The sequence below is a fragment of the Mirounga leonina genome, unplaced genomic scaffold, assembly GCF_011800145.1.
Source record: "Mirounga leonina isolate KUSES-001 unplaced genomic scaffold, KU_Mleo_1.0 Mir_199, whole genome shotgun sequence".
Taxonomy (NCBI): Eukaryota; Metazoa; Chordata; class Mammalia; order Carnivora; family Phocidae; genus Mirounga; species Mirounga leonina.
In genome coordinates, this window is record NW_023270498.1 from 8,039,293 (window position 1) to 8,061,962 (window position 22,670).

A 22,670-nucleotide genomic window follows, 5' to 3' on the forward strand; every position below is an offset into this window, starting at 1 on the left:
TTTGCTGCCTTCATCGGATCATCCCCCAGATTTCCGGTAGAACCAAAATTATTTCCTCAGCATGTGCAAATCAATACCTGATGAATTCCTTTTTTTATGTTTCCCTGTGGAGGCAGCACTTTCTTGCTCTCCAGCCTTCAGCTCCAGTCAAATAGTTGGTTTGGCTCCTGTTCCTAATGGGTAGCTGCTGATAGTCAGACTTCATCACACAATGAGTTCCCAATGCTTCTCCCATTTTTAATCACTCAGATTCATAACTCTCAATTAGAATTTTAAAGAATTACTAAGAATGAGGACACAGGAGATAAATGCTTTGAGATCTTGCATTGCTAAAAATGTCTTTATGCTTCCTCACAGTATGTCCATAAATGTCAGGTTGAAAATATTTTTTTCTCATAATTTGAAGACATGTCTCTATTGTCTCCTGATGTGTGTTGTTGTCTGTCAGTTTCCTTGTTTGGGTCTGCATCCTGGCACTCCTGATTTATCCAATATATGGAAGAGTAAGTTTCTAAAAAGGCCGACTGGAAATTTTGTCCTTGACGGAGCCCAGGCACAGGACTTCATACCAAGACCAACCCAAAGGATATCCTCATTTCAGTGTATCTATGGGCCCTTCTTTGGGGCTGAGCAGTTCATAAGCCTGACTGCCACTTTTATGAGAACAGGTGAAGGGAGAAGGATGGGGATCTCACATTTGCTACTCTGAATGTCGCTCAAGTCCTGATTCCAGTGCTGGAGCTTGCCCTCTGCATAATGCTTTTCTGACTTAACCTTTGAAGTGGCTATTCTCCTCCAGTTTCTGTCTTTTTTATATGACACTGATTTTTCTACTTTACCAATCGTGCTTTATGAAGAAATGGGAATAAATATCTATATGCAAACCATCACATTTTACCTGAATCTCTATCTCACACCCCCCATATCTTTTCCCATATTACTCTTAAGTGAAATCAGAAAACAATTAGAGATCTATCAATCATGTAGATTTATTTCTGAGGTTTTGGTCTTGTTCTTTCTTCTGGAGCACATTCCTCTGTCTCTCTATCTTGTTTGACTTTCTGTGTTTGCTTCTATGGATTAGACAGAACATTCCTAAACTTGAAGGAATGGTCTCTTGTATGATTGCCCCCTGTGTAGACTGTGGGTCTTTGATGACTTCTGCTGGCTGGCTGGAGCTGCAACTGGTGTAGACTGAGAGTTCTGGGGCTCTCCATATAGAGCTACCTTGGCAGGACAGCTAAAGATGAAGTGGGTGCAAGCCAGAGTGTCTCTGCACTTAGGCAGAATAGCTGAAGGTAAAGTGGGTGTTATCCAGGGTCTTCTGGGGCTCTCTCCATTAAGACAGTGCTCTGGCTGGGTGGCTGGAGCTGAGTGGGGTGAGGGCCAGCAGATCCCACGGCTTTCTCTGCAGTGGGTACCCTGGCAGGATAGCTAAAACTGAAGTGGGTGCAGGCCAGGGGGCCCAGAGTTCTAAGCACTGAGGGCACTCTGGCAGAACAGCTGAAGCTGAAGTAGGGGCAAGCTGGGGATTCGATACAATGGAAACAAGCCATGTTGTCCCAAGGTGCTCTGTGCAGGAGATACCCTTGTCAGGTAGCTGGAAATGACACAGGCATGGGCCAGGTGCTCCTGGGCCACTCCACACAGGGCCACTCTGTCAGGGCAGCTGGATCTGAAGCAGTCAGTCAACCGGGAAGTTTCGAGCACTCTCCACCGGGGGTGTCCTAGCAAGATGTCTGAAGCTGAAGTGGTATGAGCCTGGAGTGCTCAGGGTGCTTTGTACCTCGGTCACCTTGACGTGAAGTTTAGAACTGTAGTGAGCACCAACAAGAAGGGTCCTCCTGTGCACTTCCTTGTGACCACCTTGGTAGGATGGCTGGGGCTGGTGTGGGCTAGGGGCCCAGGACTCACTAGGGCCAATTAGGGCACCCAGACTGAGCACTGTTCTGTGCTTTTAAGGTGAAGAGTGAGCATAGGCCATCTCTGTCAGCCCCCCCCCACCCAAAGAGAGTTCCAGTAGCTCCTTTGCCATCAGGCAGGTTTCTATGGTTGTTTTTTTTTTATATGCTAGCTGTTTTTTTAAACCTTTTTTGTGTGCCCCAGGGCACTCAGGACTGGTATGGGCTAAGGAACCCAGTGTTCAATGAAGTGGCAGGCCAGCCCTGGGGCCCCGGACTCTGCTCCCATTCACGATGTTAAGGTGGAGGGGAAGCGTAAATCCTGTCACTCTCCAGTCCCTCTGACCCAGAGAGAGTTCTAGCAGCTCCTCTATGTTTTGGCAGAGTTCTACGGCTGGCTGTTTTGTAAGCTAGTTGCTCTTTAAACCATGACTTTTTTTATTTTTTTTTTTTTTTTTTTGTAGCCAAGGACGGAGGAATCTGTTCCCAGTCCTTCAATACTATCCCTCCTCACTACAGTTCACAGCATCATCCATCGGGGTGGGGGTTCCCTTCATTACCATGTCTCTGTCTCTCTTGCTGTTCTTAGAGATATTTTGTTATGTGGAAGCTATTTAGTCAGCCCTTAATTCTTCTTCAGGAGGAAATTCCCCATAAATAGACACAATTTAGTATGTTCTGTGGAGGAGATGACTTCAGAGTCTTCCTGTGTCACCATCTTGGACTGGAACTACTGATGCTGGGTTTTAATGAGAATTTTTTTCATTTTCTGATTATATTTGAATAAATATAAGCTAAGCATGATGTATGAAGTAAAAGGAAAAATTGTGAAATTCTACTTGTGTGTTTTTCTTACTTCTTCCTTGTGTGTGTTTATTCTTTTGATATCCTTTATTTTCTGGATCTTGGGGCCACCTATTACAATTCTGGAAACGTCTACATACCATTTCTTCTTCCAGAATCAGCATTTGAACTATGTTTCTATATACCTATTATTACCAAAGGGGCAATTTGGTCTCCTTGGCATAACATTGTTTTTTGAAGACAACACTAAAATCCATTGGAAATCTACAGTCAGAAATTAATATCTTTCAAATAAAGTTAAGCCTTATGCTCTTTTCAGAATTTTACCTTCCCTATCATTTCGTTTAGCTGTTCTGGGTATAGATATCATTATCTCATGTGTTATCTTCTTCCTCCTTGGGTTCCTTTATTAGCATCATCTTATATTAACACTACAATTAACTCTGAAATTCATTTAGAATGGGCTAGTGAATTTTGCAGTGAATGGGAAAGGTTAGTGAGTTTTTCAGTGAATAAAATTTTTAGTCCTTAGAAATGAGTAGAGTTTGTAATATGAACTCCAGAAACATAATAAGATAAGATATAAGGGCAAAAACTTACAATTAGGAATATTTAAAAATCCCAGATAAAATATTTTGTAAAGCATTAATTTAAATAATTGGGAATTCGGAAAATCTACTGGAACCAAAATTGACATAACCTCAGAAGTTTTAAAAATTAAAAAAGTATTGAAGCAAATGTGTGCCAGGGAGGAGAGGAGTAGGACATCTTCAGGTAAATAAGCTTCTAAATCCTCCCCGAGTCAACTGCAGAAGAAAACAAATAAAGCAAAACAAAATCAACCATTCATATGAATTCCAAGCTATAAACTGCCCTTTTCTTGGAATGGAGTGATCCTGTGTGGACCTAAAAATGTTAAATCTAAAATTTAATTTAAAGTGACCCTAAGTTAGTAGTGAACACAATCTTATTTGTAAGAAAACATTTTAAATATATGCCTTTAAAACTTATACAGGAAAAATTAAAGCAATATGATCTCAGAATTAAAAATTAAAGAACAAAGAAGGAAATAAACCAGACGTGAGAGACAGAGAATCAATACACTTCAGAATTGAATTTGCAAAGGTCTTTGAGTGACCAATTAGAGAATATACAATAAGATGCCTTAATACAGTTTTGACAATTAGAGAAGTATAGAATAAAAATGAAAAGGTAAATTGGGAAGGAAGCCTAACAGAATGTCTAGAAGTACATGGCTAAACAGCACGTGGGACAAAATTGGAGGGAGTGTTACAGAATTGGAAGGTGGATTTGAAGAAACTACTTAGAAGGCAGCTCAAAGACAAAGAAATAGAAATATAAAATGGAGGCAAAAAAGATGGGGGAGAAAATAAAGAGGACAAACATACTTCTGCTCAGATTTGAAAGGAGATAATACAGACAGTAGGCAGGGCCGAGGTAGTATTCTAATAGAAAATGGGTGAGAATTTTCTAGAATTAATGAATGAAACCAATTCTTAGATTTAGGGAGACTAATGATCCTCAAACTAGATACCTAGAAAGAACAGAGTAAATTATAGACCAAGAAAAACAAAGAAAATATGCAAAATGGCCAAAAGAAGAGAGATTTTCTACAAGAGAATGAAAATCTACAGTCAGAAATTAATTTCTAGCTTACCAACAAATTAGTGGAAGCCAAAGACAAGGGAATAATATTTTCCAAAATCCTGAAACACATAGCTGCCAACTAGCATTTATTCAATAAGATATCCTAGAGATTCTTTGCACAAGTTCATCAGGAAACATGTACCATAGTGTTTATTCCAGTGTGGATAATACCATGATACTGTATCATTTCAAAGATACTGGAATAATATTTACCCACATTTACCATATCACTTTTAACTACTGGACCAATAGCCACCACTTCTTCATAATCTTTCTTTGGGTTTCAAATACTGCTTTTTGACAAGTGATCAATCCTTTATATGAGGCCTTCCCTGATGACCTAATTGGGGAAAATACCTCAACCTGTTTTACTCTCTTATGACACCATGCATATTTTCTTATAATAGCAAAATATTCCTAATTCTTTCCTCTTGTCCCATGTATCATTACTGTTATTCATTTCACTTATACATAAACTATCATAATCAAATACATTGGTGCTACTATTTTTTTTAAATAAACCATTATCTGTTAGATGAATTAAGAATTAGCAAAGTAAGTTTTCCCACTAACAGTGCACCAAGGTTCCTTTTTCTCCACATCTTTGCCAACACCTGTTATTTCTTGTCTTTTTTATTTTAGCCATTCTGATGTATATAAGGTGATATCTCATTTTGATTTTGATTTACAATTCCTTGATGATTAGTGATTACAATTCCATGCATCTTTTCATGTGTCTATTGGCCATCTATACATCTTCTTTGGAAAAATGTCTTCAGGCCCTCTGCCCATTTTTAAAGATTTTTTTGTTTTTTTTTTTGAGAGAGAGAATGAGAGAGAGAGCATGAGAGGAGGGAGGTTCCGAGAGAGAAGCAGACTCCCTGCTGAGCAGGGAGCCCTATGCGGGACTCGATCCAGGGACTCCAGGATCATGACGTGAGCTGAAGGCAGTTGCTTAACCAACTGAGCCACCCAGGCACCCCCTCTGCCCATTTTTAAAATCAGATTATTTATTTTTGTGTGTGTGTTAAGTTGTATAAGTTCTTTATATATTTTGGATATGAACCCCTTGTCAGACATATCATTTGTAAATATCCTCTCACATTCTGTAGGTTGCCTCTCTGTTTTGTTAATGATTTCCTTTGTTGTGCAAAAGCTTTTACTTTCCCTATTTCTTCTCTAATGTTCTTCCTTTACATAGATCCAAATTTCTGAAGTATATCATTTTCTTCCTCTTCAAAAAACTCCTTTTAACACTTTCTTTTAAGTCGGGTCTACTGGTAACAAATTCCCTCAACTTTTGTTTTTCAGAGAAGGTCCTTATTTCTTCTTCACTTCTGAAGGATAATTCTGTAGGGTACAGAATTCTAGCCTGGTGGGTTTTTTCTTTCAATGTTTCACTCTACTCTTTTTTTGCTTGCATAATTTATGAGGAAAAGTCAGATATACTTCTTATCTTTGCTCCTCTCTTGGGAAGATGTTTTTTCCTCTGGCTTCTTTCAAGATTTTTTTCTTTACCTTGGATTTTCTTCCATTTGAATATGATTGGCATAGGTGTGGTTTTTCCCTTTCCTTTTTCTTTTCTTTTCTGCATTATTCTGTTTGATTTTCTCAGGTGTCTGATGTTAAGTTGGGGAAATTCTCAGCCATTATTGTTTCAACAATTCTACTCTTCTCCTCTCTCTTTTTTCTCCATCTGGTATTCTCATTATGCTATACTATATCTTATGTAGTTGTCCCATAGTTCTTGGATATCCTAGTTTCTTTTCCAGTCATTTTTCTCTTAGTTTTTCAGATTTGGAAGTTTCTATTGCTATATCCTCTAGATCAACGATTCTTTCCTCAGCCATGTCCAGTCTAGTAATGAATCCATTAAAGGCATTCTTCATTTCTGTTACACTATTTTTAATTTTTAGCATTTCCTTTGGTTCTTTCTCAGGATTTTCATCTCTCTGCTTCATTGCCCATCTGTACTTGCATGCTGTCTACTTTATCCATAAGAGCCCCTATCATACTACTTATAGTTGTTTTATATTATCAGTAAAATATTTCAAACATTCCTGCCATATGCTTGCTATGTCTCTCCAAACTGTATTTTCTGCCTTTTAGTGTGTCTTGTAATTTTTTTGATGAAAAACAGACATGATATACCTGATACTCTTTCCTGCAGAGCTTTGTGCTCATGAGTTTCTTCTCCTGTGAGTTGTGATTTCTGTATCTGTCTGTTTCCAATTTGTGTCATTATAGCTTACCCTGTGACCTCACATCTCTGATGTATCTAAGAAGAGTTGTGTATTTTTAGCTCAATTCACTTTTTACTTATTGTTAGGATGGAGTGACAACATCTTTTTTGGTGGCAGAGGGGAGAGGGAAAGGGAGAGGGAGAGAATCTTAAGCAAGCTCTACACCCAGCACAGAGCTCAAATGTGGGGCTCGATCTCACGACCCTGAGATCACAACCAGAGCCAAAATCAAGAGTCAGATGCTTAACTGACTGAGCCACCCAGGCGCCCTGGAGTGACAACTTCTACGCTCATTACATGCTAGACCAAAAACCAGAAGCACATTTCTTTTGAAGTACACAGCTTATAAACACTTCTTTTTGTGACCTCATTTTTTATGTATCTCCCATGAAACTCAAAAAGACAGCAACTGTGATTCTTATACCAAGTAACTTATCCCTAGTATTAATCTCAACTCCTAGTACAAAGTAGAAAATCTCAATATTTCAGATGCAATAAAAAAGAAATTGGATCTTAGATCTCGTTACTTTACTCGCTACAGCAGATAATATGCTACTACTTTTCTGGTCATTATTTCTGCTTGAAATTTCTCTACTGAGCTGCCGCTTTTAAAATAGTACTAACTAAAACTAAGTAAGTTTCATTTGTGCCTAGATACACTTTCATTACCAGTTTATACTCATGTGAATAATATAGTGAAGTAGTTTTTGAAATGCATATGCAGAAACTACCCTCTCATAAGATGGTGTTTACTTGTAACAGCATTAAGAAATGTGTTGTGATCATTGCCTCAAGGTTTACAGTCTTTGACTCCTATTAACATTAATGAGAATCGCTCAACTGCCTCTGTGCTAGAATCCTGTCCCTAAGCCATGTCCCCTTTGGGTTTGTATGGCTAATATATGTTATTAAACCATAATGGTAAACATAACTACTTGGAAATTACAGTTCACCTTTTCTGCCTGCAGATCTCAAATCAAATTGCAAACAATTAATTGTGCTTATAACACTTCTACAAGGTACTTCTGAAAAGTAATATATGAAGATAGCCTACATATATATAACACTTCTACAAGGTACTTTTGAAAAGTAATATATGAAGAAGGCTACATTTCTGAAGTGCAGTTTTGGCTGAGGAAAACTCAATCCTTACAATAGCAATTCTTGCAAATCTATACTATACAATGGTAAGAAATATAAATGTTCAATATAATTGAACAAATAAATTAGTAGATATATTTAATTCAAGAATTCTGCCAAAATACAAGGTTTAATAACTAAAGAGTAATTTAAACTATTCAAATATATTTTGGATTCTATTTTCATGACCTGTCATGAGCAGATACATCTTCCTACAGAAGTTAAAGAACACTATTTATAGATCATTAGGATATAAGATCCTCATCTCTCCTGGCTCAGGTGGGGTCTGGTAGGACCCAAGCAGCAGAGAAAAGACAGTTGATACCTGGGTGACTTCGCACAGGAAAATAACACAGCTAACAAGTGAACAGAGGCCATTAGGCCTGTGGGCCAGTATTTAACAGGATGTGGTAAATTAAAACTTGATTTGCCAGCATGGACAGCTGAGAGAATGGTTGTCACTCCTGTTTGCCAAGCCTTGGTTCGGGCAATGGGATACAAATGATGGCAGTCAGGCAAGGTTTCTGTTCTCATGAATCCCACATTCTAGTAGGAACAGACAGAAAACAAATGAGTGTGTGAACAGTGCCCAGATGTTTGGTCTGAGGACCCTTTTACATTCTTAAAAATTGAGAACTACAGAAATTTTTGTTAATGTGAGTTTTATCTGCTATTTACTGCTACAATGAGAATTTTTTAACTATTTATAAATAACAGTAAAACCATTACCTGTTAGCTTAAAAAATACGTATTTTAGTGAAAAATAACTGTTTTTCAAAACAAAAACAGTGAGACGAGTGGCATTGTTTTCCAATTTTAAAAATGTCTGTAATATCTACTTTGATAGAACACAGCCGAATTCTCATGTCTACGTCTGCATTAAATGTTGAGATATATTGTTTTGAATGAATTACACAAAGAAAACCTACCTTGGAAAAGACAAGAATCTTTTAATAGATAATCTTTAAAAAAAAAAAAAAGTATCTTCTTTATTTGAGAGGGAGAGGGGCAGAGGGAGAGGGATAAGAAGACTCACAGCTGAGCAGGGAGCCAGATGCAAGGCTCAATCCCAGGCCCCTGGGATCATGACCTGAGCCCATCTGAAGGCAGATGCCCAACAGACTGAGCCACCCAGGTGCCCCTAGATATTCTTTTTTGATACCGCACTAAAACCCTACAACTGGTAGCTTTGTAAAGATGAATTACAATGTGAAATCCAAAGTCATGTCAATAAACTTTCTATATATTTAAAGTATTTATCTGTCTTGCTGTTTGAATGGATTTTTTACCTATTCGTGATTCTGTAAAATCATGGATTGCTCATTCAGAAATGATTCATGCAAATCTTCCAAATGTTGACATATTTCGTTATATAATATCTATATATTTTTAAATCACACTTGTTAATATCACCTTAAGAGCCACTGGAAAGACTTTAAGTATTGGGAAGTTGCCAATGGCAACAAATGCAATTTTTCAAAGTTATATTTTTTACTTCAAAGTTTTAATTTTACTATTGGACACAAAATACTATCAATTGTGTGAAAGGCTCACTTCATTCATTTTCAGGAAAGGACTGTGTCTTCAGTCCTTTTTTTCCAGTAAAGATGGTTCTAAATGAAAATGTGTCTAGTCCAGTTCAAAACTCAATCAAGTTCGTAAGTCCTCAAGAACTCCATCATACTCTGGTATGCCATTGTCTTAGTCCATTCAAACTGCCATGACAATACCATAAACCGGGTGCCTTATAAACAACAGAAAAAATCAAAGCACCAGCAGATTCAGTGATAAGTGCCCACTACTTTATTCATAGATGGCACTTTTCTGCTATGCACTCACATGATGGAAGGGATGAGTTAGCTCTCTGAGGCCTTTTACATAAGGGCAGTAATCCAATCATAAGGGTTTTGCCCTTACCATAATGACCTAATAACTTCTCAAAGGCCCTCACCTTGGGAGTTAGGATTTCAATGTGGATGAATTTGGGGGCAGTGTTACCAGAAACATTTAGACCATAGTAGCTTCAGACCTGCTTAATGTACATTTCCCAGGGTCAAAGTACAATAAAAGTAATTTTTTTTTTTCCGTTTATCAAGAGACATTCCTATGTGAACCTGGCTTTATTTTTTTTACTGCAAGTTTGTGACAATGAAAAAATCAATGATAAGGTTTGTTGCCACTGCCTTAATTTATGCTAAGACATCAATAGTTTTACCTACAATTGCTTTTGCACAATCAGTGCAAATACAACTCATTTGTATTTGCAATTAATATCTTACTATTATAAAGATGTCTTGTATGTCATAAACCCACTGATAGGTTCATCATCAGCTCATGGACTACCTTTTGGGAACAACTAGAGTAAACAAATTTTCAAGGTAGTTACAGATTATGGTAAGGGCGATAATGAGAATAAAATACATGATTGCAATGATTGATGGCTGGTCTGTATTAGTTTCATATAGCACTTTTATCTGTTGGTGATATTTGAGACATAACCCAAAAATACAAAATCTATCAGAACAGTGTTATGGACATAAGCCCTGAAGTTGGCAATTATCTTACTAGTTCCAAGAAAAGAAAGAAGTAAGTGGGACTGGAACTTAGTAAGAGAGCAAGACAGTGGTAAACTTGGAGAAGTAGGCATGTGTGAGGTAATGTAGGGTTGGTAAGGCATGAGAGTTGATTTGAATTATGTTTTACTGGCATAAATGCTATTGAGGATTTTAAAAGGAGGAGAAAATAATGTCTGATTTTAAAAGAACACTCTGTGTAGTGTGGACTACAGAGGACAAACATGGAAATGGTGAGACCAGCTAGAGTATAAAAGAGAAGTTTGACCTGCAAGGTGGAAGTTAATATGACAGAAGCAAACAAATTTGAGATATATTTTGTGCATTGTGCTTCTAGAAGATGCACATGAATTTGACCTCATAGGTGAGAGCAAAAGGAAGCCTGAATGCTAGCAAATTCATTGAGTGTTTGATAAAATTTGGGAAAAGGGAGGAGAAAGAGGTTTGGTGGGTGTTGGGGGAAAGTTATTTCCCTTGAGGGAAAACAAGGGGTCTGTTTTGAACATAGTAAGTTTGAAACATGTACTAGGTTTTGAAGTAAAACTATGCAGTGGGATATTCAGCTCTGAACATCAGGGGAGAAGTTAGAACCTAGAGAGGTGACTACATTTTATAGCTGGCTTTTAGGTGGTTTTAAAGTCATGGACTGGAAGAAATAATGCAGGGACAGAGTGTGTCCTATCACTATGTGCCAAAGAGGGTACAGAGACTTTCCTTATTAAGTCTCATAATCCATCCAATTTTTTTTCTATTTATACAGTCATGTCATCCATGAAAAATGACTTTTATATTTCTTACTTTCTAATCCTTAAATGTTTTTATTGTAATGGCTAGGAATCTAGTACTATAATATTAATTTTCTGCTTGCTGCAATCCCTTAAATTTTTTGAAAAACTATGTGCAATTTTATATTTCACATTAAATTGACATCAAGAATTTATCATAAATTTAAATAATTACAAAGGAGGGCGCTTGGGTGGCTCGGTCGTTAAGCGTCTGCCTTCAGCTCAGGTCATGATCCCAGGGTCCTGGGATCGAGTCCCACATCGGGCTCCCTGCTCAGCGGGAAGCCTGCTTCTCCCTCTCCCACTCCCGCTGCTTGTGTTCCTGCTCTTTCTGTCTCTGTCAAATAAATAAATAAAATCTTAAAAATAATAATAATAATAATTACAAAGGATATAATTCCAAGCATATGTAAAGATTCCCATTTAAAAATAAAATTGTTGGGGCACCTGGGTGGCTCGGTCGGTTAAGCATTTGCCTTCGGCTCAGGTCATGATCCCACGGTCATGGGATCCAGGCAAGCGTGGGGCTCCCTGCTCAGCAGAGAGCCTGTTTCTCCCTCTGCACCACCCGCCCCGGCTCGTGTGTTCATGCTCTCTCTGTTTCTCTCTCTCTCAAATAAATAAAATAAAATTTAAAAAAATAAAACTGTTTGGGATGACTGGATAGCTCAGTTTGGTTAAGTTGTCTTACTCTTGATTTCGGTTCAGGTCATGATCTCGGGGTCTTGAGATCAAGGCCCATGGGGGTCCTGCTCTCCACGGAGTCTGCTTGAGATTCTCTCTCTCTATGCCCCTCCCCCTGCTTGGGCATGTGTGCATGCACTCTCTCTCAAATAAATAAACAAAATATTTCAAAAATGAAAAAAATAAATAGAACTTTCACCTTTTTTAACTGTATCAAATATTATCTAAATACTATAGCACTTTGATGTCTTGCATGTTTTATTTATTTAGTCAGTTAGTTATTTAGTTATTTATTTAAGATTTTATTTATTTGAGAGAGAGAGAGACTGAGCATGAGTGGGGGGAGGGGCAGAGAGAGAAGCAGACTCTCCCCTGAGCAGGGAGCCCAACCTGGGGCTAGATCACAGAACCCTAGGACCATGACCTGAGCCCAAGGCAGATGCCTAACTGACTGAGCTACCCAGGCACCCCCTTGCATGTTTTATTAAAATACACTTTTCAACAGTCAATTTTGCAACATTTCTTTTCTTTAAACCCACATTTTTGTTTAATTTTCTTCATAAATTTTTTTATGCAGTATATTTTTGTTTTTGAAAGTCTTGTTAGTGTTCTTTAGTACCTTGAAACAAGATTACACATATTAATTATTACAATCTTTGAAATTTTTCCCATGCCCATGAAGCAATAGGACTTAAAATACTCTTCTCAATTTTATTGCAATTATTTGTAGTACATAATCAAACAAAATAAATATATTACAAATTTTTATGAGAGGGAAATAATTTTAGGCCATTAGTAAGTGCTCAAGCTTCAAAGATATTAGGATAGAATAAAGAGTTGGAAAGAATGTGAGAAGATTTAAAGTATAGGGAAGAGAGAAGCACCACAGTCAACAGCTGGTTACTAAGAACACAAGAAAGAAGAAGAGAGTAAATGACACCAAAACAAAACAACTTAAGAATAATGGCTAAGAATTTTCCCAAATTAAAAACATTACATATAGGACCTTAGATTTAAAGTTTTGTTACTATCACTATGTGCCAGAGAGGGCAGAAGCACGCATCATTAAAGCCATTCAGAATGCATGTAAAATCAGGTTTCCTGGAAAACATACGGGTACAGAAGACAATAGAGGACTTAGCTGCCTTCCCTCACCATGCTGGGAAGAGGTATGGCTGATGGTAAGCACGTGGTGGGGGAAAGCTGACTATATGCCACATAGAAAGGAGTCCACGAGAGGAACCTGACCCTGTAATCCCACATGTATGTATAGGATTGAAGGACTGGCTGGGGATATCCATGGAACTAAAGCAATGGGAACATTCTGTTCAATGTGAGCCTGAGGGGAAAGTAAAGCCAATTTCTTTCAAGGCTGGAAACAGCCTGTTCTTGCATGGAGTTAACCCAGATAGGCAAGTCAGCTTTTTGTTGAACTACCAGAGGAAGAAGACATAGGCTTCTAGGTTTCCAGATTCATCTTTCATCATTATAAATATGATTGTCATTGTCACTATTGTTCTCCAACTTAAATGCACCCAGGTCAGAGAATGTGGTCTCTAATATGCTGATTCTTTGCAATGTTCTTAATGGATTGGAGCATGGTGAATTTTTGCAAATGTGTTATGAGTGCAAGTTTCTCGAGCATTTTGTTCATATTTTCAGCCCCTCCCTTTTCCTACAATGCTCTTCACCTCACTCTCTTCCACCCCAATCTATTCATCCTCTAGGTCTCAGACTAAATGTGGCTTACTACATTTGTGACTTTTTCCTTCACCTTGCAAAGGAAGCTAGTCCTCAAAATATGCCTGCTTAGTAGCCTGCTGGACAATTATTTTTTGGCTTGCTTAAAGCTTGATTAAAACTCTCTATAATTTAAATCACTTAATAGTGATAGATAACTTAGTTGTGTGCATGCAAATGTATATAATAAATTTATAAGCTTCCATGAATGCAATCTGTCTTGATAAACTTTTATTCTTAACACCTTATCTTGGACCTGATTTAAGTCAGAGTTCATATGTAAATATAAGAATGAATGAATTATTGAGATCATAGATGACATAAATTTGAGAGAAAAAAAATGAAGATGATGAGTTCTGTTTTTCTACATGATGAACATGATATGGTTCTAGGATACCCGCTTGGGAGCTGGCTAGTAGAGGTGGGATACATGGGCCTGGGAAAAGAGGAGTCTGGGATGAAGGTATAAATTTGGGATTCTCACTTAAAGTCAGCAGTTAAGACCATGAGACAGAATAATCTCACACAAGGCTTTATTACGGTCTGAAAAGAAAAAAGCCTGGTGAGAAAATCCTGAGGCAAACTGACATTTGGAGAGTGAGTGAATATGGAGTGAGAGGATATTGAGAAGTCTATTCTCACACTCTTGCCCTAAACCAAGACAGTCATGTTCTCCACACAGTCATTATTTTGTTTATATATTTGCCTCTTCAAAGAACCACACTTTAATCATCTCGTATCCCTAGTAACTTGTACCTAATGCTCATCAAATGTAATCCATTGTATAAATCAATGTTTCAGTGATTATGTTTCTCATTTAAATTTTGCTTTTATTTTAATTTATATTTTCTCTTTCATTCCTGTTAGGAAACAGAAAGATAAGAATTTATCTCCCATCTTATGATTGCTTGAATGTTCTCTAACCTCTAATTTACTATGTTTCTTGAAAAATATCCTTTCTTAAGATTGACTTCTTGATAAACTACTGATCTTACGGTGGTGGGTAACAGGAGTGGAAGAAATTAAATATATCGTTGACATGAATCAATAGGATTTTCCTGCCTTTTTTTTAAAGCTCTTAAAACTTTAGTCCTCAGGGGGCAGAGCAAGATGGCGGAGGAGTAGGAGACCTGGATTTTGTCTCCTCTCAGGAATTCAGCTGGATAGGGATCAAACCATTCTGAACACCTACAAACCCAAAAGGAGATCGAAGAAAGGAATAGCAACAACTCTCTGAACAGAAAAGCAACCACTTTCTGGAAGGTAGGACGTGCGGAGAAGTGAATCCGAGGTGATATTCGGGAGGCTAGACGGCGGGGGAGGGGCCTCCGTCGGCCGCTTCTGGCAAGTGATAGAGCCGCGGAGCACAAAATCGGAACTTTTAAAAGTCTGCTCCGCTGAGGGACCTCACTCTGGTGGCTAAGCGGGGGTGGAACCCTCCGGGACAGTGTGGTCTCAGGACCCTCGGGGTCACAGAAAGACCGGGGGTGCCTGAGTGCAGCAGAGCTCCCAGGGATCAGAGTGGGGAAGCCGGCTGCAGAGGCGGAGCCCAGGCGCGGGCTCTCAGCTCGGGGTGGCCATTGACCATGACCCGCGGCCCAGTCGGGCCCCTGCTCCTCCAGCAGGGACCCAAAAAGCGGCAGATCCGGGGAGACTCACCTTCCTCCCCCGGGAGGAGCCACGCGGGAGTGCACCGCAGGGATCTGCTGGGTTGGGAGACTCCACCCGGGGTCGGGTGCCGGAGATAGAAACGCGTGGTCACAGGCCGGGCAAGCACGGAGTGCGGCCGGAGACCAGGGAGACGGGAGTGACTGGCGGCTTTTCTCTGGGGGCTCACTGAGGAGCGGGACCCCGAGTTCTCGGCTCCTCCGGGGCAGAGATTGGGAGGCTGGCATTTTCACTCTCTGCCTCCAAAGCTGTACAGAAAGCTCGCAGGGAACAAAAGCCCCGGAGAGCAAACCCGAGCAGATGACTTAGCCGGGAGGGGGCAAGGGCGGGGCAATTCCGCCTCCAGCAAAGACTTTTGGAAACCATGGCAACAGGCCCCTCCCCAGAAGATCAGCGAGAACAGCCAGCCAAGACCAAGTTTACCGATCAATGAGAACAGCAGAACTCCAGCGCTAGGGGAATACTGCACATAGAATTCGTGGCTTTTTTACCATGATTCTTTAGTCTTTCAAAGTTAATTTTTTTTAACTGTCTTTTTTTCTTTTTGAATTTTTCTTTTTCCCTTTTTCAACCAACATCTTATCAATCCCTTTTTTAAAAAACATTTTTCTTTTTCATTTCTAGAGTCATATTCTATCCCTTCATAGTAGTTACCCGTATTTTTGGCTTATATATATAAGTTGTTCTCTCTTTAAAATTTTGAGATAGTTTCTTCTAACAGATTAAAATATACCCTAAATCTCTACTATATGGTTTTTTCTACTTTTCTACTCCCCTGCCTGATCACATTTTCTCCCTTTTTTTTCTTTTTTCTCTTTTTGTAAATCCTCTTCTTTCTTTTTTCAAAAAACTTCTTATCAATTCCTTTTATAAAATTTTTTATAATTTCCATCTTTACAGTCATATTCCATCCTTTCATCATATCAACCCTTATTTTTGTACATATATAAGTTTTTCTTTCTTTAAAATTTTGGGAGGCACTTTCTTCTAAAAGACCAAAACCCACCCCAAATCTAGTGTGTGGCACTGTATATACAAGCCTGATCATATTTCATCACATTCTGGTTTTTTTTGTTGTTGTTGTTTTGTTTTGTTTGTTTTTGTTTGTTTTTATCTTTTTCGTTTTCGTTTTTTTCTTTTTCTTTTTTTGTCTTTCCGTTTCTTTTTCCACTGCTTCAGGTCTTTTCTGATTTGTTTAGAGTATATTTTTGGGGACGTTGTTACTCTGCTAGCATTTTGTTCTCTCATTAATCTGTTCTCCTCTGCACAAAATGACAAGATGGAAAAAAATCACCTTAACAAAAAGAACAAGAGGTAGTACCGACTGCCAGGGACCTACTCAATACGGACATTAGTACGATGTCAGATCTAGAGTTCAGAATCATCACTTTAAAGATACTAGCTGGGCTTGAAAAAAGCATGGAGGTTATTAGAGAAACACTTTCTGGAGAAGTAAAAGAACTAGGGGCACCTGGGTGGCTCAGTTGGTTAAACGACTGCCTTTGGCTCAGGTCATGATCCTGGAGTCCCGGGATCGAATCCCGCATCAGGCTCCCTGCTCGGCAGGGAGTCTGCTTCTCCCTCTGACCCTCCTCCCTCTCATGCTCTCGGTCTCTCATTCTCTCTCTCTCAATAAATAAATAAAATCTTTAAAAAAAAAAAGAGTAAAAGAACTAAAATCTAACCAAGTAGAAATCAAAAAGGCTATTAATGAGGTGCAATCAAAAATGGGGGTGCTAACTGCTAGGATAAATGAGGCAGAAGAGAGAATCAGTAATATAGAAGGCCAAATGATGGAAAATAAAGAAGCTGAGAAAAAGAGAGATAAAAAACTACTGGATCACGAGGGCAGAATTCGAGAGATAAGCGATACCATAAGATGAAAAAACATTAGAATAATTGGGATCCCAGAAGAAGAAGAAAGAGACAGAGGGGCAGAAGGTATAATGGAGCAAATTATAGCAGAGAACTTCCCTAATTTGGGGAAAGAAACAGGCATGAAAATCCAGGAAGCACAGAGAACCCCTCTCAAAATCAATAAAAATAGGTCAACACCCCGACATCTAATAGTAAAACTTACGAGTCTCATACACAAAGAGAAAATCCTGAAGGCAGCTTGGGAGAAGAGATATGTAACCTACAAGGGTAGAAACATTAGATTGGCAACAGACCTATCCACAGAGACCTGGCAGGCCAGAAAGGACTGGCAGGATATATTCAGAGCACTAAATGAGAAAAATATGCAGCCAAGAATACTCTATCCAGCTAGGCTGTCATTGAAAATTGAAGGAGAGATAAAAAGCTTCCAGGACAAACAAAAACTAAAGGAATTTGCAAACACAAAACTGGCCCTACAGGAAATCTTGAAAGGGGTCCTCTAAGCAAAGAGAGAGCCTAAAAGCAACAGAGACCAGAAAGGAGCACAGACAATATATGGTAACAGTCACCTTACAGGCAATACAATGGCACTAAATTCCTATCTTTCAGTAGTTACCCTGAATGTAAATGGGCTCAATGCCCCAATCAAAAGACACAGGCTATCAGACTGGATTAAAAAACAAGACCCATCAATATGCTGTCTGCAAGAGACTCATTTTAGACCCAAAGATACCCCCAGATTGAAAGTGAGGGGGTGGAAAACCATTTACCATGCTAATGGACACCAAAAGAAAGCTGGGGTGGCAATCCTTAGATCAGACAAATTAGATTTTAAACCAAAGACTGTAATAAGAGATGAGGAAGGACATTATATCCTACTTAAAGGATCTATCCAACAAGAAGATCTAACAATTGTAAATATCTATGCCCCTAACATGGGAGCAGCCAATTATATAAGGCAATTAATAACAAAAGCAAAGAAACACATCGACAACAAACAATAATAGTGGGGGACTTTAACACCCCCTTCACCGAAATGGACAGATCGTCTAAGCAAAAAATCAACAAGGAAAGTCTTCTCTAGTGCCCATGGAACATTCTCCAGAATAGATCACATCCTAGGTCATAAATCAGGTCTCAACCGGTACCAAAAGATTGGAATCATTCCCTGCATATTTTCAGACCACAATGCTTTGAAACTAGAACTCAATCACAAGAGGAAAGTCGGAAAGAACTCAAATACATGGAGGCTAAAGAACATCCTACTGAAGAATGAATGGGTCAACCAGGAAATTAAAGAAGAATTAAAAAATACATGGAAACCAATGAAAATGAAAACACAACTATTCAAAATCTTTGGGATGCAGCAAAGGCAGTCCTAAGAGGAAAGTATATAGCAATACAAGCCTTTCTCAAGAAACAAGAAAGGTCTCAAGTACACAACCTAACCCTCCACCTAAAGGAGCTGGAGAAAGAACAGCAAATAAAACCTAAACCCAGCAGGAGAAGAGAAATAAAAAAGATCAGAGCAGAAATCAATGAAATAGAAACTAAAAGAACAGTAGAACAGATCAACGAAACTAGGAGCTGGTTCTTTGAAAGAATTAACAAGATTGATAAACCCCTGGCCAGACTTATCAAAAAGAGAAGAGAAATGACCCAAATCAACAAAATCATGAATGAAAGAGGAGAGATCACAACCAACACCAAAGAAATATGAACAATTATAAGAACATATTATGAGCAACTCTATGCCAGCAAATTAGATAACCTGGAAGAAATGGAGGCATTCCTAGAGATGTATCAACTACCAAAACTGAACCAGGATGAAATGGAAACCCTGAACAGATCTATAACCACTAAGGAAATTGAAGCAGTCATCAAAAATCTCCCCAAAAACAAAAGCCCAAGGCCAGATGGCTTCCCAGGGGAATTCTACCAAACATTTCAAGAAGAATTAATAACTATTCTTCTGAAACTGTTCCAAAAAATAGAAACGGAAGGAAAACTTCCAAACTCATTTTATGAGGCCAGCATTACCTTGATCCCAAAACCAGACAAAGACCCCATCAAAAAGGAGAATTACAGACCAATATCCCTGATGAACATGGATGCAAAAATTCTCACCAAAATATTAGCCAAGAGGATCCAACAGTACATTCAAAGGATTATTCACCACGACCAAGTGGGATTTATCCCTGGGCTGCAAGGTTGGTTCAACATCCGCAAATCAAGCAACGTGATACAATACATTAACAAAAGAAAGAACAAGAACCATATGATCCTCTCAATAGATGCAGAAAAAGCTTTTGACAAAGTACAGCATCCTTTCTTGATCAAAACTCTTCAGAGTATAGGCACAGAGGGTACATACCTCAATATCATAAAAGCCATCTATGAAAAACCTACAGTGAATATCATCCTCAATGGGGAAAAACTGAGAGCTTTCCCCCTAAGGTCAGGAACGCGGCAGGGATGTCCACTATCACCACTGCTAATCAACATAGTATTGGAAGTCCTAGCCACAGCAATCAGACAGCAAAAAGAAATCAAAGGCATCCAAATTGGCAAAGAAGAAGTCAAACTCTCACTCTTTGCAGATGATATGATACTTTATGTGGAAAACCCAAAAGACTCCACCCCAAAACTGCTAGAACTCATACAGGGATTCAGTCAAGTGGCAGGATATAAAATCAATGCACAGAAGTCAGTGGCATTCCTATACACCAACAACAAGACAGAAGAAAGAGAAATTAAGGAGTCGATCCCATTTACAATTGCACCCAAAACCATAAGATACCTAGGAATAAATCTAACCAAAGAGACAAAGGATCTGTACTCAGAAAACTATAAAATACTCATGAAAGAAATTGAGGAAGACACAAAGAAATGGAAAAACGTTCCATGCTCATGGATTGGAAGAACAAATATTGTGAAGATGTCAATGCTACCTAGAGCAATCTACACTTTCAATGCAATCCCATCAAAATACCATCCACTTTTTTCAAAGAAATGGAACAAATCATCCTAAAATTTGTATGGAACCAGAAAAGACCCCGCATAGCCAGAGGAATGTTGAAAAAGAAAAGCAAAGCCGGCGGCATCACAATTCCGGACTTCCAGCTCTATTACAAAGCTGTCATCATCAAGACAGCATGGTACTGGCACAAAAACAGACACATAGATCAATGGAACAGAAGAGGGAGCCCAGAAGTGGACCCTCAACTCTATGGTCAACTCGTCTTTGACAAAGCAGGAAAGAATGTCCAATGGAACAAAGACAGTCTCTTCAACAAATGGTGTTGGGAAAATTGGATAGCCACATGCAGAAGAATGAAACTGGACCATTTCCTTACACCACACACAAAAATAGACTCCAAATGGTTGAAAGACCTCAATGTGAGACAGGAGTCCATCAACATCCTAAAGGAGAACACAGGCAGCAACCTCTTCGACCTCAGCCGAAGCAACTTCTTCCTAGAAACATCGCCAAAGGCAAGGGAAGCAAGGGCAAAAATGAACTATTGGGACTTCATCAAGATAAAAAGCTTTTGCAAAGCAAAGGAAACAGTCAACAAAACCAAAAGACAACCGACAGAATGGGAGAAGATATTTGCAAATGACATATCAGATAAAGGGCTAGTATCCAAAATCTATAAAGAACTCACCAAACTCAGCACCCAAAGAACAAAGAATCCAATCAAGAAATGGGCAGAAGACTTGAACAGACATTTTTCCAAAGAAGACATCCAAATGGCCAACAGACACATGAAAAAGTGCTCAATATCGCTCAGCATCAGGGAAATCCAAATCAAAACCTCAGTGAGATACCACCTCACACCAGTCAGAATGGCTAAAATTAACAAGTCAGGAAATGACAGATGTTGGCGGGGATGCGGAGAAAGGGGAACCCTCCTACCCTGTTGGTGGGAATGCAAGCTGGTGCAGCCACTCTGGAAAACTGTATGGAGGTTCCTCAAAAAGTTGAAAAGAGTGCTACCCTATGATCCAGCAATTGCACTACTGGGTATTTACCCCAAAGATACAAAAGTAGGGATCCGAAGGGGTACGTGCACCCCGACGTTTATAGCAGCAATGTCCACAATAGCCAAACTGTGGAAAGAGCCAAGATGTCCATCGACAGATGAATGGATAAAGAAGAAGTGGTATATATATACAATGGAATATTGTGCAGCCATCAAAAGGAATGAGAACTTACCATTTGCAACGACGTGGATGGAACTGGAGGGTATTATGTTGAAGGAAATAAGTCAAACAGAGAAAGACATGTATTATATGATCTCACTGATATGAGGAATTCTTAATTGCAGGAAACAAACTGAGGGTTGCTGGAGTGGGGGGTGGGGTGGGAGGGATGGGGTGGCTGGGTGAGAGACATTGGGGAGGGTATGTGCTATGGTGAGCGCTGTGAATTGTGCAAGACTGTTGAATCTCAGATCTGTACCTCTGAAACAAATAATGCAATATATGTTAAGAAAAAAAAAAAGAAGAAGAAGAAGAAGAAGGTAGCAGGAGGGGAAGAAGGAAGTGGGGGAAATCGGAGGGGTAGATGAACCACGAGAGACGATGGACTCTGAAAAACAAACTGAGGGTTCTAGAGGGGAGGGGGGTGGGGGGATGGGTTAGCCTGGTGGTGGGTATTGAGGAGGGCACATTCTTCATGGAGCACTGGGTGTTATGCACAAACAATGAATCATGGAACACTACATCTAAAACTAATGATGTAATGTATGGGGATTAACATAAGAATAAAAAAAAACTTAATCCTCAAAATTTATGGGAACAAACCATTTAGTGAGTGAGTCACTAACAAAATCACTTAGGGCTGCATATATTTGATCTTACAAAATGTATGCAACATTAGAAACTTATTCTTGGTAAAAATCCACCTATGCTTTTCAGAAATTACTCTTTGATTCTAAAACCCAACTCTCTATAGGTGTGTGGTCAATATTAGGATTTTCATTTGATATCAAAAAACATACTTTATTTCAAAGTTGTGGATAAAGGAGTTATCATATGAATTAGAAAAATCAAATCTAGTCTTCAGTGATTTAAAATAAAGGAAAAACAAATCACATTTTAGAAGATCATATGCTGAATTAGGTTTTTATAAAATATATGCTATCAAATATCAATATGAATTAGCTTAATGTAGTTAAGACTTCAGCTCTCATAGAACAATAAAAAGCTCAAGAATAGCTAAACATAAGTGGACAGATAAATTACACAATGTGGACTGCACATATTTAACAATATTTCAGAGAAAAATACACATTTAAATAAACAGCAATTTATAAAGTTTCATTTCCTTTTTTTCAGTGACAAATGAAAATGTATGGAACTGGGGAGACTGATGGTTGGGAGGTTCTTGACAATGCCTCAGTGTTGTCTTTTGTGTGTAAATCATCTCCACAAACACAGGAATACAATATTCCATGGAATTTTACTCACAATCTTCTGGTCCCACAATGAGAAGGGAGATATGAGTTCACAGATGGTAGCAGATATAAAAATAGTAATTTAAAAGATCCACTTAAGACTGGATTTAATAGTGGACAATAA